The sequence below is a fragment of the Anser anser genome (genome assembly GCF_964211835.1).
Source record: "Anser anser genome assembly, chromosome: 3".
Taxonomy (NCBI): domain Eukaryota; kingdom Metazoa; phylum Chordata; class Aves; order Anseriformes; family Anatidae; genus Anser; species Anser anser.
In genome coordinates this window covers 75,396,026-75,413,260 of record NC_139722.1, presented here as the reverse complement: position 1 = coordinate 75,413,260, position 17,235 = coordinate 75,396,026, and the positions used below count along the sequence as shown (strand labels likewise).

At 36.0% G+C, this 17,235-nt stretch overlaps 1 protein-coding gene across 7 annotated transcripts in view; it reads left to right on the top strand.

The window, feature by feature from the left end:
- Positions 1-17,235, top strand: part of PDE10A (phosphodiesterase 10A) — a 191,394-nt gene that overhangs the window by 94,920 nt on the left and 79,239 nt on the right. The gene's annotated exons all lie outside the window — the stretch shown is intronic.

Here is a 17,235-nt window from a genome sequence, read left to right as displayed (position 1 = left end):
AATTTAGAGTCTTTGAAACATTTATTTAATTCCATTCATGGTAAGTAGCATATAGCAGGATTGGAGAGTCATGGAAACATAGGATATCTCAGAAATACTGTTGTTTGTTATGGTCCTCTATCTTTTACTGACCACTTTCAGAGCTGAAAGGTGGTGACTACTGGCCTATAAAAACAGTTTTGTATTTCACAAATAAGTCATTAAGATTAGAGAATGGATGAACTCGAATTATGGAATACATACTACAACTTCTCTCCCAAATATTCAAGTGTTGCCAAGACTGACCCTCTCATATAGGGATATAAATAAGATGCTTTTAAATGTGCTTCGAAGAAATTCAACAAATGTATGCATTTCCTGAATGGAGTATATTATCTGAACCTCTTTTTTTTGCAATGTGACAGTGGAGATGACTTTTCTGCTCACAGATGTGGACAATTTGTCACCATTCTAAACTTGTCATTTGTTAATTTATATAGCTGTCTGGAAGCTACTCACCTGGAAGTGCTTCTGGTGCACTTCTAGGAATATAGAAATGCTGAGAGAATCTAGAAGTGTTTTTGAACTCAGCTGAAACAAATTCATTGGGAAGGTTTCTGATTTTAGCAGAGCAATTTTTTGGGGGTTAGGAACAATGAAAGAAACGAAGCCATATACAGTGAATTCTCAGGAGTGGAATTCAGGTTAAAGGTTCAACAATTTTTATTTTTTTTCTTCCCATTCCCATTTTCTTCCCATTCCCATCTGTAGTTGAAGTGACAGAAAATATAACTGTCTTAGTTGTTATTACACTTGTTTTACTGTAATATTGTAGTCCATCTTAAAATATAAAGGAACAGCTTATTTCAAATAAAAGAGCACATCCTCTGGGAGTTTTCTTAACTCCAGAATTTTAGTTCAGTTTTTGTAGAGCTCTTTTCTATGAATTGGCAAAAAATGATTGAACGATTTTTTATTTGTATTTTTACTTTTACTTTTTTTTGCCTGTGTATACACCTTCCCTTGAGGCATTCAAATGTACACCTGCTTATGTCAGCATCACCTTGTTTGTTTTTGACATAATGGGTAGAATAAAGCCCAATGTTCCTTAATTTCATCTCACCACACTAGACTCGGCAAATATTATATATATACCCATGTATTTCTAGGATTATTGGGTGATATGCAATTTTTAGTAGGTTCAGTAGTTTTTCATCTGAGGGTCTTCCATTTCTCTTTATATATCACAATGATGGAACAATTTCCTTAGTTTCAAGGTTTTCTCTCTTGATATGTCCAAATCCTTTAGACATGTTTGTATGATTACCAGTGCTCAATCTGGAGCTAGATTTTCTTTAAGAGATAATTCTCTCAAGCCTTTTTATGTACAGCATCTAGATGAGTTGTATCTCAGAGCCAGGCAATCAGGGTCTTTCTGACTGATGGCAAGCTTTATTTAACAAAATTCTGGTGAGTTCTGACTCTACTTTTACCTCTTGGAAGAAAAGTTCTGTTATTCCTGTTTTCCTAAAAGATCCATCTGTACTTCTTAAAGGGTTAGGAAAAACCCCTGCTGTGGTAAGTGACAAGGACACACACTTCCATAAGGAGAATCCAGAAAAAGAGGGCAGAAGTTTCTTCATTCTTACCAGGGCCCTACAGGACTACATCTTTTGCTTTTTGGATTTTTGCATCAGATACCACTTGTTTTTTTGAAAATGTTTTTAGATCACATCCAAGATCCAAAGCTGGAGGAGGAATCAGTGAAAACTGACTTGGTAACTCTTGCATTTCTTTCATTCTGTTGAGGAAACAGATCTGGAATCTGGAGATCAGTATTGAATTTCAGTTCTGACCTTCCAGTAATTGTATTGTCATATCTCACCCTGACCTCTGCTTTGGAAATACCTCTGATTACTTGCAAGAGCGATAATATTTAATTATTTTCTTTCATTTGACATATTTAATCTGTTTTTCCTTCTAGTAGTTGCACAAAATATATGTTCTGTTCTAAGTACTGACATCCACATAGTCTGAAAGAAATCACATAGCTACAGTCTGTTTCATAAATTCTACTAGAAAAGTCTAGGCCTATGCAAGAGCATAATGTTTTTTTCCAGAGAAAATATATCTGGAATTCTTTTTGGTAAATTGAAGTACCACAGGAGAATGTGTGCTGATCAGCGATGCTTTTCTTCAAGCTGATGGTACAGAGGTCTTATTCTTTTGGTTCTAAAACCCATCTGAAGATGAAGTCTCGGTGACTCTGGCCAAAAAAAGATACTGTATCCAAAGAATAGTTGTGTTCAAGAAATTGATAGTACCTAAGTGTTTACTCCTGCCTTTTGTACTGAACTTGTACCTGAAGAACCCTCCTAGCTAGTTTGTAAATCCTCACTTCGTTGCATCCTTGTACAAGTTCAGTATCTTCTAAATTTTCCACCGAGTTTAATATTTACTAGAAAAATTACTGCTCTGAAGATAAGAGTTTCAAAGGCATTGTGGCATAATGCATAAACTGAGCTACTCTGTCAGTAGAGAAGCTTAAAAAACAACTTACCTACTTATGCCACTTAGGCTTTTTGTAAACATTCTTGGCTACATTCCCAGTAAAGATGAGAGTATTAAATGGTTTATCAAAAGTTTTCTTTAAGGATTCCCTGATGTACCGAAACTTGAGTCTTTTGGGGTAGAATAGGATAGGTAGAAATGGACAAAACTGGGGAGTAGATAGACTTAGGCTAGAAGAAGGGTGAGCGGCTTGTATAATATATTGCTGGTTGTTGTATGAGAGACTCGTCCCTTTCAATTAATGCCTCACACATTCCAACGAATGCAGAATATTTATCATTGTTTTTCATCTTCTTGCTGTTTTTCATTTCCAACTCTTGGTAGATTTATCAGGTCATGTGTTACAGAGGCTGGGTTTCTTTGGGTTTAACAACAATGTAATTTCCAGAATATAAGCAGTTCTATATGTAATTCAAGTAATAGGTTTTGGTTTTTATATTAATATTAGCTGTTAACTTAAACAGACAACATAGAATTTGTAAAAGAATGCCTGCAGTTAGATACTTCACTTGTTTCAAGATTATGGGAAATCCTTTCATGTGTCAAATTAAAGGATACTGTATTACTAAACAATGTGTGGAACAAGAAATAAGTCTAGTGACTGACAATATTTAAAATGAAACTGAAGCATTTAATAAGAATTTTTTTTTGCTTGTTTTCAGAGTTACAAAATAATGTTTAGTAGAACACAGAATTCTGTCATTAAAGTGATTCTGCTTGAGTATTTGTTGTGATGTGTTTTCTTTGGATCAAATTATGTCCAATATGGTTATGACTAGCATTAACTAGGTGATAGATTAAATTGAAAGATTATTCTTCTTAATCTCTAGACTCTAAACAACCTCCCAATATGTTACCAACGTGAATGTGCCTTTGGGGACAGAATCCAGTCTGTACCACATGGCTGACTGCCAAGTCCTTCCACTGGAAAGCCAGCTATTATTTTCTGCTTTCTACTGCGCAGTAGGTTGCATCCACTTCTTTACAAGCATTCAGTCATAGCTTTTTATTTTATGGTAATCTTTTGCATTAGATATTCACAGGAATACATTTCCTCTAGTCACATAGGTCATATTTCTCCCAAGCCAAAACTGAAATATAATAAACTCATTTCATTTCTAAACTGTATTTATAAAAACTGTAGTCTCTAGCTGTGATTTTCCTTAGAATGGATACGTTTTTGCCCTGTCATTGCTATGGTAGGCATGCTTTCTCCAATTTCATTGCCATAATACAACTGGCAAGCAAACAAAAGTAAATTAGGGAGTTGTTTTTGCATTTTTTCCACTATACCTGGAATTGTTATGGAAAAAGAAAGCAGTAAAGGAAACAATACAGTAGAAATAAGTAATTAGAATTGTAGAATCATTTTGCTGTCAAAGCAAGTTCTTCTCTGTGCTTGTTTTCTTCTTGAGATTTGACTAAATCTAAACCAGGAAGCTAACAATAATTCTAAATCTTAATTCCCTCCCTTCTTTGACTGTTCTTAAAATCTTCTCATTAGAGGAGTCAGTCCTAAACCATTAAATTGCAGAATGGATCAACAGAAGCTTCTTGGTGGTATGACTTAGCTGTGTTCGTCTTGAATCTTAAAGCAACATTCTATGATTCGAAGATTATTCTTACATAAGCGTTTCTCTACATGCTGTACCTATATCTACAAGATATTAAAAATTCTTACTCTTTTCAGTAATGTGCTAAAGGAAGCTATTTTAATAGAAATGAATATAGATCATCATACCCTCTAAATGGAAGAATCCATTGAATCTAGGCATATCTACAACCACTACTATTCTCTAAAGAGATTTGTCAGTCTCTCCTGCCTGAAGGTAGCCATAATTGCATCCTTTTCTTTCTTTTTCTTTTTTTTAATTAAATATGCAACTATCATATATGAAGGTGATATAAGCTCAATAATAATCATAATCATCACCTTAACAAAGACAGCTTCTAATGCCTTCTTAGCTGCTTTCAGAACTTCAGGCACCTTCAGTAGGCACCAGCTAATCTTGAGTAACCCAAACATTAAGAAACTGAAATGCCAGTAAGTCCTGTCTGTTCAAGTAGTATCTGTAGCCACCTCCTGGTTCTCAGGAAATGATGTCATGGTTGTACCTGATGATCTTGAAGGTCTTTTCCAACCTAAATAGTTCCACAGTTCTGTGATCTAAGCCTGCGCTGCTTGCCCTCAGCTTCCATCCCTGGGTGTGTATATCCATCCTTTCCCTTGCATTAGTTGTCATGCTTATGTAATTGTAGATTATTTCTACAGTTCGCTGAGTTACCAAAGCTGAAAATAGTCCATACAAAAAATCAAAACAAAACAAAATAAGGCGTTCAGGCTGTGACTGTGTGGCCTGAACCATTTCCTTGCCCTCTGTGGTCAGCCCCGTGCTGGTGCTGGACAAAGGCACGAGGCTGGAACACATGTGCCATCAGGAGGCAGTGGGGAGAGCACAGCAGTGGCAGTTCAGGCTTAAATGTGTTCCTGGTGGCAGGGAGCTGCACACTGGAATTGTTCTCTAGATCATTTTGGCTTTTCAGGAAGAAATAGTTTCAAATACTCTCACTGATAGATTGCATCAGTTGTAGGTTATTCCACAATAGGCATATGGTGGTAAAACAGTAGGTAAGGTTTGGATAACATACCCATCAAAAGAAAAGAAAAAAAAAAAAAGTCCATGCAAGTCTTTAAAATGTGGAAAAACACACATTTTGAATATAGAGCCCTCTTAAATCATTTGCCTTGTAGATATCAAAGTAAGGACTTTCAAGAATAATGTGTTACACTGAATGGATGAAATACACTCAGAGTGGACAGTGTGCTTAAAGGAGATAAACATCGCTAAAATACAGATTTTGCTAATAAAAATTGTGGACAGAGAAATGGTGCATATCTGAATAAATGAGCACATATGGGAAAGAACATATAATAGTTTAGAGTGAAAGCTAAATTTTCAGAGTGCTAGTTATCTCTTTTTATAGTGAGCCCATTTTGTCACATTTTGAAGGTGACAGGAATTTGCATCTTTTCAAGTAAATTAGAATGCTAGAAGATACCACCTTACTGAGTTGAGACATTGCTGTGGCTGGAAGAAAGACGAAAGAAAGACAAACAATTAAAAATCATGCAATTCCAAAGCGAGTACTCTGTAGGCTAATAATTCAAGATGATGAAGAGAACAGCAAATAAAACATCTCTCAGGTATCAAATAAGCCAGTCTGGCACAACATTTAAAACCATTGACACATGCACGCTAGACGCATTTGGCTGACCTTTTGTTTGTTTTCTCAGAACACTGCCTCTGAGAATAAGCATGAGTTTTCTGCGGGGATTATTTGTAGTGTAATTTCATTGTTACTTATTGTATATCGTATTATTAATTTTCCATACATATTTGAAGAAAAGTAAATGTAGCAAAACCAACCGGCTTTTGCCTCTCAGCTGTCTTATAGGCTATGTAAATTGAAATTCTTTGTATAGAATTCAGGTTTAGAGTGCATGGAGTAACTTGGAAGTGACCCTGGAAAATAAATTGCAGTTTTAGATCCCTTTTCATATATTTCATGTGCACTTTTGTTTTGTTTGGCATTAATTATTTTTTTAATATATACTAACTCATGAATGTGGGTTTATAACCGGTATTTGTACTTTTATGCTATTTTGAATCCTGCAGCTTTATCTGCAATATTACTGTCTTTTTAGTATAGTTGGTGTTGTCAAATGAACTTATAAATACTTTGTTCTACTAGAATTTTAATAATGCCATCTGTTCACTTTATAAAAAGTGGCAAAGAACATTAAAGTAACTGACTTTTTTTCCTGTCAGCTGTATTTTTAAAGCTTAAGATGTAAGTTTACAGTTTTTCTTTAACAGGGACAGTGAACAATATTGCAAGCAAAAGGATAAGTTTTATATGTCTTGCTTTCTGTATTATGTGTACTATTTTCTTTTGGTGCAATTAATTTTTTGATATACAGTATTACTTTTTTAATTATTTTTTTTTTGCTACCATAGCAGAGAGTAAATTTATCCTAGAGACCTCAGTAAAGTAGATTATAGCTAGTAGCGTCTGACATATTTGTCCAAGCTTCTTACTCATCCCAGCATCTCTTTCCGTCTCTCCTATATTCTCCTCCTTTTACAACACTGCCTTGAAGATCTCTCCTTTGGCTCTTCTTTTCATTTTCAATCTTGTTTTGTTTACTTATTTTACCATTTGTCTTTTGAACCACTAGCTTGTTGTGTAATTCTTAGACTGTCTCTTTGGTGTAGTTTCGTAAGCTGATATCTCTATTGTATAATTAGGTGCCAAAACAATGGTCAGGTGCCTAGTAGTTCATGAATAAAGCAGTGCTTCTGACCATTTATTGTCTATGGAAATCAGATGGCCTGTATGTAAGCCTAAATGGGTGTGAGACTCAAGCAGATTATCTGACGTAGTTCTGGTGTTCCTTAACTAGGCAGGTGCAGAATATAAAGTGTCTTTGGAGCAGTTGCATCACTGGGTTGTTTTTCCATATTCCTATTCCAGGTAGTTGTGTAGTAGTTGCTTATTTAAGAATCTCATGTTGGTGTTGACAGAACTATACAGCAGGCCTGATGAAGGAGGTTGGGAAAAATAATGTTGTAAGTGACAAAATATGAGATTCCTCAATCATGACTGTTTCAAAACTATTTTGAATGCATGGAGAGAAGGGACTTAGATTATGAATTACCCTTTTCATACATGCGGGAATAGATTTCTCACTTGGTTGCCTGCTCTCAGTGTGTGATCATTAGTAGTTCTCTTAGATTGACAATTTGGGAGATAGATACAGCTCCTTATCCCAGCAGGTGGGAACTTCAGCCATGCTGAAGAGGTACAGTTGGCTCTGGTTCCTTTTATTCCACTGACAGAAGTGGTACTTCCACTCTCTGTTACTGCTGTGTTAGATATAGTTTATTAGCTTCCCAGCTGATTTCTTTATATATTTCCTGATTTCTTATTAGTATTTCAATTAATTTACCATCTGCATTGCATTTTGTTAGTTTAATAAAAGAGCACATGAAAGTAATTTTGTGTTGCATTAACACACCCAATTCTTCATTCATGATAATATTGTGCATTTGTATTTGCAGTTTTCTTTTGAATGTTTCTACATTTTTTCCCCCTTTTCCTTGATTTCTGTCTGTCAGGTGGGTTGCAAGCAGTGAATTCCTTCCAAAACTGCCATTGGATTGGTTCCCTGTAAGGGTGTGTATCTGAGATACGTTTGCCTTGCAACCTCTGCAAATTGGGAGGTTTCTGTCACCAAGTCTTTCTCATGTTCCCAACTGTGGAGATACCTCCTTTGCCTATGGTTGAATGGTCAGCTCCTTACAAACGAGCTGACCATTCAGCCAGGTTCCTGATAGTGCAGCCACTTCTCTCTTTGGAGCCTGTGCCAAAGTTTCTGTGCTTAAAGTTGGTGTGCATAGTTTTGCTGACCTAACAGAGCACGAGGACGTGCTGGCAGGTATATTCAGAAATAAGAAAATCATCTGTCCACTCAGGACTGGTTTCTAATCATCAGTTTTTATAGAATCTCTTACAGAACCACTGTGGATAAAATGACTGAGTAATCTGAGTGCTGATGTGCCAAGGTATTTAATGAACATAACTCCTGGTGAGTGTGGACTTAGGTTAGGTGCCACAGCTTTGCAATGTGTTCTGGTGCTCAAGTATCTGATGTTGCTGTCATGGGGTATCCTTGAAGTGTATGCAAGACTGAATGGCAGTGTATAAGCAGCATTTTACATGTAAAGTTCTTGTTTTCAGCCAGAAACAAGTGGTATGTGTTACTTTTTTATGTTACTTTTTAGTAAGCTCGCTGTCCAATATTATAATCTTCATCAGTGATTTCAGGCATTAAGCCAGAGATACATTACATACAGCATGATCTGAAGGCTTTACATTATCATGCTATAGGGTCACAAGTGGCTGAGTCCCCACAGTTTAATGGGTTGTCATTGTCACTTGAGCTGTGGTAAATCATTATGTCTACTCTTGCGGTATTTAACTTTTTATTTCAAGGAATTGTGTGCCTGGCTTGTTTAGAGATTTTTTTTGGAAAACTTAGTGCATGTGTTGCTGCCTGAAAACTTTTCTAAATCTGGCCTAATATATTTAATACTGTGTCTACTACTACTGAGAGCTAAAATTTTGCATTTGTTTAAATGCCAGCACAAGAATACTGAACACAACAAGTATCTTGGATTTATTTATTTATTTTTGTGCAGCAGTCAAGAAGATAAATTTCATTATTTTTTTTGATTTTTCTTGCATAATTCCTGTGCCTTATCATTATCTGTCATTATAAATCTTTTCATAGTAAAACCATGTAGTTTAGAAATTCAGATGCTACTGTCATTACCTTTCACAGAGAGCTATGTATAATTTTGTAGTTATATATTCTGTTCCTTTACACTCACTGAAGTTATAATTATTTTCTGTTCTAACAGTCTCCTCCTTGTAAGCAAAATGTTTCACTCATAGTGGTGGTACTGATAAGTAGTAAATAGTTCAATCTTCTCTTAGTTCCAATCTGTTTATCATGTTAGTTTAACATGTCATTTTTCAAAGACTACAAAATCTTGAATTATCTGCACATCATTATTCTGTAACACTCAACACACAGTCACTGAGAGCTTGATTATGATTACAAATAAATCAGCTGAAATTCCTAAAAGCAAAGAGGCTTAATTTGTAAATTTTATGCTGTCACTTCTTCTTCTTTAGTATTATCAAGATTAATTTGAACATTTTCTCAGTTTCTCAGTTTTCAGTCTCCAGGGTAAAATAAATAAAATGCATCTCTAATACAAATGTAAGTATGTTGTAGTTACAGTAGGGTGTCTTCTGAGGGATTGAAATGATTCCCTGACGTAAATATGTTTCACACCGGATCACTACACCCTCCCATGTGGTAACCTATCATCTCAAGCGCTAATGATCCCTTTACCCTTGTTGACGTTAGCAAACTTTTCCTCTGGGGCATTTTCTTTTGTTTCTTTTGTCAGCTGTTTGAAAGAGAGGAAGACTGCTCGGTCTTGATTTTTCTGCAGATGCTGAGGATTTTACTGCAAAGTTCAGTGACACTATGTTTGTTTTCAGTGTGTTCAGAGAGACAGAAACAAGAAAAGGAGGCAGGCAGGAGTTTCTTTTTAAAATTCAGTTTCTGTATAGAAGAACTCTGGAACCTGAAAATATGAAACAACTTCATGAGAGTGATGTTTTACACATTTATTACCTGGACATATTTTTCCCTAAAACAAACAAAAACCCCAACATCAACAAAAATACCCCTCTACATTTCTAAACAGAAAGAGGTGAAACCACGGAAAGCAAAAAGGGAGGGATTAGAACAAAATAGAAAGAATTAAGGGTAAAAATATATAGCCACAGTAAAAACCATTGGGGTCTGGCTAACTCCCCCCCCCTCCCCCGCGAGGCTTACATGAAGTGCTTGCTGATAACAAGTGTAATATTATTACATTCTCTTGCTGTCACTGAACCTTGTGCTGTATTTCCTGCTCTATAAACTTCAAACCTGCTCAAATTTCCTTGCCCATTTGGGCTCTAAAACACTGAGGCATCACTCCATGCCAGGGATGGGAACTTCATGGCAGTAAGCTGTGCGCCCTGCCACGTGCAGCTGTGAATGGAGGAGGATGCGCTGTATTCAGGTGTTGGGGGAGTAGGAGGAAATGCCTTTCTTTGAAATCCTGCAGTCAGCTTATCAGTCATGAGGAGGCATTTATGGACTACATGTGAACCAGTCAAACCTGAGAATTGCAGGAGGTTCCAAAGTGTATATATGATAGTACATGTTTTTAGAATTTCCAAGTGTCTTGCAATGGGCAAGATGCAGTGTGGCTTTCTCAGGTTGTTGGAGCTTTGTGGGAAGTGCGGGAAGTGCTTCAAATAGCGTTCTCTTGTAATGATCCCCTTCAGCCCTGGATTACTATACATAACAGGAATGCTGAGACATTTAATACATAAAAGCATTGCTGGTTTCCAATGCATGCTGTAGCAGTTCTATTGATTTCAATAGAATCGCCTAAGGTATATGTCTGAGTAGCATTAGAGCCAACAGCAATGTAATTTTTTCCATCTCATTGAAAACACCTGCTGAATGAAAAAAAAATAAAAGCTTCAACCTTTGTGCAGTATGTTTGAAACGGTAAAAAGTGAAGGAACAGCTCTGCTCAGAAGTGGGAGAACAGCTTAGTTGTGTTAATGCTGTTCCTGAGATACAGCAATAGCAGCAAACTTTGAGGATACTCAGAAATGAGCAGCATCCTCTGGGGCCAAAAAATAGGACAAATTCAAGTTTGATGTAATAAGAGTAATACAGAAATTGTATTACTGTTGGGTGAGAGACTTCCTATACCCAACATGTTTGCAAGACTTGTAATCAATTTTAAAGAAGGCTACCTACAACAGCTTGTGTAGCAAATACAAAGCAGTATCAGGCAAGCAGTATCAGTGGTAGATATAGCCAAGAAAATGTACTTGTAAACTGATAAGCATGGAAAAAAAAACACAACAACAAACAAACAAAAAACCTCTAAATTGCTATGCATGCTCTTCAGCCCATTGTCTAGTGGCTGTATTCCAGTAATAAACAATGATTGCAGCTCACTGACTGATAAGACAGATGAGCTAAACGTTTAACAATGTCTTCATTCAACAGTCACGTTGAATAGGATCTGAAGTCATAGGCAAATGACCTTAAAACACAATTGTGGACTCTCTTGGTGAAGAACTTCACTGCTAGTTTCTTATTGAGTTTCTTTCTAGTGGTCAGAGACCAGATTCCAACATGATTTTTGCTGAGGTGTATTCAACCTGAGAAACTTTTACAGAATTTTACAAAACTACTTCAGCTAAGGTGGGAAAGAAATCATTCCACAAGTTCAGAAGTACATCCATCATCCAGTCATTTAAGCAAGGGAGAAAGGAAGTATGTTAACAATAAAGCAATTTTTCTTCTCATCATTTTGCAGAAATACACTGCTTAGATTAGCTTAAATTCTCACATCAATATAGTGGATATTTTCTTGTCTGTGGATATCGAAAGTGCACAGCTACTATCAGTATGCTTTGCATGGCTAAGCAATTTCAGAAATGAACAAAATCTGAATCTTCCATATGCCTTTCTGTTCTCACAACAGATGCTTTCAGAAGACAGTCCTTTAGAAATGTACTGGCCAGATCAGGCTGTCCAGCCAAATTGTTCCAAATGTTTTATCAGTTCCATGAGGGCTAAGGTCATAGAAAACATTGAGCTTCCAAACATTTTTTGTCTCTAATGAAGTCAAACGTGCTGTCTCCTAGCTCCTACTTTGTGTAATGCCCTGTTTGCTTATATGCAAAAGAGTGTAGGACACCTGACAAACAACGTGTTTCTCTCCCTAACATCTGCAATGAAGTCTTCGTTCAGGATTTTTTACTTTCTCATCCATGTTAGCATGTTGTTTTTAGAAAGAGGATGAACTGACCATCCCTTTGACCTGTTTTTCAGGAACTTATGTTGATCTTATTGCTGATGTCAAGAAGCTTGAATTCATGTTTTGTCCTGCTTCAAGGAAAGAAACCTTGTGTGGCACAACAGATCAATATTAATGATTATTCCCTTTTAATGTCTAAGTCTATGTCTAAACAAACTGTCTAATTCAGTTTGTCTATTAAATATTCACAAGTGCTTCTGAATTGTGACATAAATCCAGACAGCTGAATGTCAGGAGAGCTGTTCAGATGCTGTAGGTGAGATTGTGCATTAAGAAGCAAGAATATTTTTCAATTATGGTTTTAACATGTCAATTTTGGGAATATGATAGCTGTCACTTTAGGAAACATCCTCAGTTTAGGTGTCTTGCAAAGATCTTGCAAATCCAGTGGAGGCATAAGATACCAAATGCAAAGCATCTAAAATAAGAATGCAAATTGGAATTAAAATTGACTGACCAAAGAATCTGATGCTATTCTTCTAAAGGAAGAATTAAATTAAACCTAGTAAACTGCTTTTCATGGTTGTCAGAGTAGTCTTTAGTTGGTCTACATTTACTGATGTGGAATTTTTATTGACATGCGGGTGTATGTCACTTCTCATGGAAAAAAAAGCAGCAAAGATATTTACGCTGGTCTAATTGCATTCAAAACAACTTGTGTCTTATTAGCTGAAGGAAAAGAAGCCTAAAACAATTTTTTAAGAGACAAATTATTAGGTCAATCTGACATCTGCTGTGTGGGAAAACATTCCTTGGGAAAATGTGACTGTACAGCTATCTGGGATCTCATAAACAGAATTAATCCTAAGAAGTTGTTTGTAATCATCAACGATGGTGGATCCGCAGTAATATTTAACTACATAGAACAAAGAACTGCATAAGACCAAAGAGAAAGTACAGTATTGTTTTTCTGAAAGAGATTCCTGTGATAAATCTAACTGGATGTTCCTGGGCATTAGAAATATATTTTTTTTCTTGATAAATGCATGATAATATCATATCTGAGATGCTGAATTAAGTCATCTTTGTGACTACTCTGTCTTAGCATCTTACAGTTCTTGAACGTTCATTCACTTTTGTTTAAAAAGTAAAAAATGTGCATAGAAATACGTACATGAAATGAGATTTTGTATGTGCCAAATCTAACTTGATTTTCCCTTGCATGAAATACTACACAATTTAACTTTTCTCCCTTTTCCCTATGATAGAAAAGATAATCAGAACCCACACCAAACGTGGACTGTGTGTATTGTGCCAAATACCAAGCTTTCTGCATATTACAATTTTGCTTTTCTTGGTTTAGTATGGAAGCTTTCTTGGATGGATGCTGCCTTTAATTATCATACCAATTATCATGCATAAATTTAGCGTGGTGTCCAGATGTGGATTATAATTGTATAGATAGCAAAGTTGAGGTATTAAAGGCTGTTAAATTGCAATTTGGGCTGCCCAGGGAAGTGGTTGAGTCACCATCCCTGGAGGCCTTTAAGAGACATTTAGATGTTGAACTTAGTGATATGGTTTAGTGGAGGACTTGTTAGTGTTAGGTCAGAGGTTGGACTAGGTGATCTTGGAGGTCTCTTCCAACCTAGACGATTCTGTGATTCTGTAATTTTGTTCTTAAAACCGGAATCTTATCATGGAACTCTTCTCAGTTTTCCATACACTTCTCCTGATGTCACTAATATCTGAAGAGGCCATTTAAGATAGTCATATTTGCAAAATTGTCAAGATAAAACAGAGCATAACTTTATTTTTATGGTGTAAGACAGTTATTTGGTTTTGAAAGTTTAGAAAGTGAACCATTTCCTGTAGTGTTAGTGGACTGGACTGGCTCACTGTGGGGCAAGATGGATATCATTGCTGGCACAAGGGTTTTGGTCTGCGTGCTTGGTGGGAAACCCTTGACATTTAGTTCTGTTCCCTACAGTTTCCTGTTTTTCCAGTTATGGTATCAGTGAGCATTTATGCTCAAATTAGCAAGACATGAATGCAACAGTTTCTAACGCCAGCTAAACCATGGTCTTCTGCTTGGTTACTGACATGTGCCTGGTGTTTCCGGATCACAAAATTGCCTCTGGCTAGGGTTGTGTGCTCTTCCCAGCTACTCCCATTACCCCACAGCAAAACTGCAGTTCGTAGAAATTAAGTGTCATGTTAATGTTTTTTGATACCTGAAAAATTATTAACACAGAGTAACAAAAATGTGTATGATTTTGTTCTGACATGCACTAATATTGTTGATAGTTTCACATATAAAGTGATCAACTCTTGAAAAAAAAAACAACTGTACATACATACTTACATGTAACACATATACTATATATCATATATATACATACGACTACATAAAATGTGTTAACTAATCCATATTTTGGCTAGGGGAGCTCACTAATAATTTGTGGGAAATCTGCTGTTTCAATGAGTTTCTCTGTATTTAGCTGGTATAAAATAGCCATTAGGGCTTTGCCACAGCCTACAGTGTGGAGTCCCTGTACAGACAAAAATACAGCAAATGGGTATCGGCGTGGAGGTGTGTGAGCATCCAGTCACTCTGTGTGCACCTTTGCTCCAGAAAAATGATCTAGTACACTCGAGATTCGTGAGGTCATGTTTCTTCCTTTACTGTGGGAAGAAAAAAAAAAAAAAAAAAAGGAGGCCTTTTGGCCTTTTATTAGGCCTTTGGATTCTTTGAATGTATTAGATGATTTTCTATCTTATTGTGTTAGAAATTTAACTTGCATCTAGATGTATTAATGTAGTATTTGATGCCTTTTTTTTTTCTCCGTTTCTCCCTCTATTTTTTACTTTCCTCCTTCCCATAAGAAAGTCTTCATTTTTTTCCCCTCCATTCATAATCCCTGAATAGCAAACTTTACCTGTGGAGATCTAATACCAAACCTTCCGAACACTTTTTATGTTTCTTCTGAAAGAGAAAGAATGGCATATTGGTTTTATCTTTTTGATTCTGAAAAGGTATTGTCTCTGCTAATCCTTCCATGAAGTTTGTCCTTATTGAGTACCTTTAGGTATTATATTTTCCTTTCTGATCTGTTAGTGTAGTTCTTTTAATTTCCTCACAGAAAGAAATTGAAAGTTTTTTGACATAATGACCATCTGTCCATTTTCATGTTTTGTACCCTGCAAAATGGGTACCCACATGGCTGCTTCGTGTGTTACCTTTATATAACTTCTTAATATAATGATTCTTTTATCTCTAGTAAAGTAATTAACTGTGAATTGCAGGGCAGGAGTCACACCTGGGTGTCTCATGTTATACAAATCAAAGCACAATATTATCTATGTATGGGAGTCATCGTGTTGGGTAGATGACATTTGTAAAATTTTCTAAGCCTATGAAATTACATTGTCAAGGATTTCTAAAAATATGAAATTATTAGTTGCTTTTTGATGTTAGAGCACTGGAAATTTGTTTATCATGCCTCAAATGGAGATTATGAGACTTTTATACTGTGTAGTTAGCTTTAGATTTAGTGCATTTAATCTATCCTCTACCTATCACTGGAAATTGCAGTAGCAGTTTGGTCTCAAAGTGGTGTGAAAGCCATGAGATTGTGATGGTAGTTATTTTAGCAGATATATTGCAATAAATTATTTTTTTTTCCACCGGAGGGAGGTCACTAGTGGATTACCAGCATGCTGTACCTGTGCTTTTGAGTATATACATATATGATTTGGGTAAGGAAGGAGGTTTAAATGAAATTTGAAAAATTATAAATATATTTTTTTTTTAGTATGAAGTTATTCATGATACTAAAAGCATGGAGTAACTGAGAGATAACACAACTGATGGGGTTAATGTTGACAAATGCTGACTGCTGAACTTGAGGGAAAATGTTTGCAATTTTATATATACATTAATGGGCTCTTAGTTATTAGCACTCTGGAGAGAGATACTGGTATTATAAAGTATAAATATCTGAAAATGTTTGGAATTATTTCTTTCAACTAGAAAACAGACCCCTAAATCATCTCTGTGCCATTCTATTTGTCTCTGTTGTGTTTTCCTCAGCTGCAGTATCATCTGCAGTTGTGGATTTCCTGTCCTGGAAGGAAGTAGTGGTACTGGAGGAGGTGCAGGAGCATTGAGAGCAGCAGTGGCGAGTGGCAGCAAAGCAAGGCAGAATTCTTAAGCCAGGAAAAGTTTTGACAGGGTGTGAAGCAAAGAAGGACTTGTTGGACAGATTTGTAGAATCATAGGCTCTGAAGATAAGGTGAATAGAAGGCATCAGATGAAATTCAAAATGTGCAGATTCAAAATAAAAGAGATATTTTTTCTCATCAGTTGTATTTCAACTGTGGAACTCAGAGAATATTGTAAATGTCAGAGGACTGTGGCACTAGTTTAAAACAACAAACAAACAAACGAAAAAACTGGAGGGTAAGAGTGTGTTTAAGCTACTTTTGGTGTGGTTGAACTGGAAGTTAGAAACTCTTCCTGTGGTAGATGTATTCTTGTTGTATAACTGCTTTCCCTTTATTTTCAGAAATACTGTGCAATGTTTTAGCTCGTGCTCTGTTATTGTACCTGTGTTGATCAGTGCATGTTTAAATTACAAAAAATGCATGATGGTTGGCATTTGAAGAAAAAAACATAGTAGCATATATATGCCTGTAATCTGTGTGTTTTTAACATATTATATGTATTGTAATATATTGAAGTCGGTTATATTCTTATAGTCTTATGGTCACAAGGATTTTTTTTTTCCACATCTAAAGAAGTTGACAGGAATAGCATCTTTTGTCTTGGGAACAGAAAGTCTCAGTCTACTCACTAATTTGCTCTTATATGTAGGACATTGGTGGTATATCTGTTAGCAGAGAGCCTTAACTTCTCATACTGTGGAATGCTAGCTAGTCTTACTGAGTTGGAATATAAAAGTAGGAGAATAATACAGTACTTTCTTGTTTAGTGGGCCTGTGAACTGACTTATGAAATATAGTAAACTTTGTATTTGTATTAAGACAGCACAGAATTCTTGAATACTTTAACCTAGTTATAATTAATTTTTAGATCTTGGAGTTTAGCATTGTAAATACGCACCAGTCTAGATTACACTTACTTTATGGAACTATGCAAGAAAAATACTGTACAGCAGTGTACCAGTTATTTGAAGCATAGTATCTT